Source organism: Cryptomeria japonica, chromosome 2 (assembly GCF_030272615.1).
Source record: "Cryptomeria japonica chromosome 2, Sugi_1.0, whole genome shotgun sequence".
Lineage (NCBI taxonomy): Eukaryota > Viridiplantae > Streptophyta > Pinopsida > Cupressales > Cupressaceae > Cryptomeria > Cryptomeria japonica.
In genome coordinates, this window is record NC_081406.1 from 606,137,247 (window position 1) to 606,140,245 (window position 2,999).

Consider the following 2,999-nt stretch of genomic DNA (forward strand, 5'->3'; position numbering starts at 1 on the left):
CATGAAAATCATATAAATACCCCCTCTTTTGGCTATGAGAGGAACCTTAGCATCATTATCAACATTTTTTCAGTATTCTATAAGCATTTTTTAAAATCATAGCATTAGTAGCATAACATTAGAGTAGCATTAGCATCATAACAATAGCATAGTACATCATTGTAATAATGACTTTCATGATAGTTCAATCATCATAATGTAGAATTTGCATTTAGAATAGATCTTGCATTAGCTTTTAGACCATCATAATTTGAATATCATGCCCATTTCTTGAGTTGTCATTTTTCTTAAATCATGCATCTGAGAGCCATCAAATGAATCGGCAAAGTCCTCAAGACTAGAGAGTGATGAGACGACATTGCAGAGTGTTTTAATTCTTTTATTTTGTTTCCTCAATTTAATTTTTCATTGTGCATGTGTGTTTTGAATGTTTATTAATGGATTAATCACAATAATTTTGCACACATAAATGTAGGATTCTATTATGATCTTCCAAAAAGCATAGCTTGTTCCATTGAACAATGGTGCCTTGTCAGATGAAGCTCCTTCATTACCAGCTATGTGTTCAAGACCAAGCTCTACCTTGAGCAGTTAAGCCTATACAAAGGAATTAGGCTCTGATACCAATTGTTGAACACACAAATACACTTAGAAGGGGGGGTTGAATCAGTGTATTCTTAAATACTTTTAAAAATATTTTTCAAAATTCACAAATAATTAACCATATAATGTAGAAGAATGTGAAGATCAATAGCACAACACACAACACTAGGATATACGTGGAAGACCCAAGATGGGAAAAACCACAGTGAGAAAATGTTGCTTGGAGCTACTATCCAAATACACCCTCACAAATGTATCAACTATTTACAATTAATTTGAAGGCACCAACCTTCACAAGACACCAATCCCCCAGACTTTATGGACACCAATCCAAAGGAGCACCAACCCCCTACACTTTATGGACACTAATCCAAAGGAGCACCAACTCCCTTACAATAGCTTACTTCAGAATTTGGGACACCAATCCCTTTACAACATCCAAGACTACAATCTAGATGAAATAAGAAATTGAATTAAAATGAACCTCTATAGTTCTACTTAGTCTCTTCAGAAATTTGGCTCACACCCTTTCAGTTCTACAACTCTACCTTCTCTGCTACTCAGATTCATAAAACAATATCTTTCTTCTCATTTTCAACAGCTGCATCTATATCAATTTTCATTCTATTTGTATGCTCTATATTGAACTCCAAAAAGTCAATCAATACCACATCACAGATCATACAAGCAGCTAATTTCATCATTTTCATGCAATATGATCTATACATCTTTCTATGCTTGCATTAGGATCAATCATTAAGTCAGTTTGCACTCTATTCTTATCATCAAAACATAGAGAATCCATCCCATTTTGTAACTGTCCAATTGTATTCAATAGATAGATATCTAAGTTGACTTGTGCAAGTTCCCAAAATGCTCTATTATCGTGCCAAAACAAGTTCCTCTTGATCCTTTAAATTTGGACAGTTGATCTACTTGATTTGACTAAAAAGATTTGGTCATTCTTTCCACCATGGCAGTTCCATGTGCCACATCATTTTATAGCTTGCTTAAAATCCTTGAGTCTTCTTTTTTATTTCACATTGGAGAGTCGTGTTCCACTTTACCTTAACTATCAAGAACACGTGGTATTGGATCACTTCATCGCAAGCCTTTCTTCATTCCTTCTAGCTTTGTGAGCCTTGACACAACATGTGGCAGTTGGTTGCTTCATTGCAATCCTTTCTTGATGATGTCACTGTTCCATGCAATAGTGCAATTTAAATGACACATGGCAATCTCTCGTTACTTCGCAGGCTAACATTCCAATGTTATCTCCAAGCTGCGAGGTTTTGGCTTAACATCTTCTATGATCATTCACAATTATATCGCAAGGTCATAAGTTGTATTGATGGTTATCCCTAATCACTATGATCATGCGTTTGATGGTCCATCGCAACATCACAATCTTCCTCGACGGTTTGTCCTGGTCGCTGCATACATGCACCCAAACACTTCACAGTCCATTGCAATATCACACTCTTCCCCAACAGTCTGTCTTGATAGTTGTGAATCTGTGCCCAAACACTTAATGTCAACTTTTATGGATTCATCGCAACTTCACAACTTTCCCTGGTGGTTTGTCTTGATAGTTACTAGCTTGCACCTAACACTTTTTGGCACCTCAACGCCCGCTCCAAGTTGGGCGACAAAAACATATGAGCCATTTCTCACTTAAACCACACTCATCGTTCTATATAAGAAATCAAAACTACCACCACACTACTAATATGGGATAAAGGGTCAAAACCATTACATGCATAGGTTTGTTCCTTCTGCACATGACCTATCTCTTCTACTCGAAGATGCACATCAAATCTATGTCAGTCAACCTCTCAAAGACTTATTTGTTTCTCTCTATCATGTCAACCCATCTCGGTACTGATTCTTTCCTTCTGTACATATCCTTTTGATATCAATGACAAGATTATTAGACCAAGATCAACAATAATAACTCCCAAATCCCAAAATAAGAGGGAATTTTAGCTACCTAGTAAATGTCAAATACATGGTCATGTCAACTCAGGTAAAGACAAACAAATGGTTATGGGAAGGTAGCTAATAACTCCAAAAGAGGGTGTGACATTCAACTACCCAAATGTGGGTGTGAATGACACATGATTGTAGGATTACACCATATGTCCTCACCATAAACATTATAATATAACCTGATGCCTTCCTAAATGGACAAGGTTAGCAAATGACAAACAACACACAAAAACCAAAAAAGATCGTTTAGTGTTAGTCAATCAAAAACTAATCTAAAAAGACATACCAAGAGAGACACTAAAAACATGCTAATATTTCTAACTAAAGAAGCAAAGATAATGAGACATCTCCAAATGCCTCTTAGCATGGTCTTGGTTCCTTTCTCCCTTGTTCCTCTTCTCTCCAAC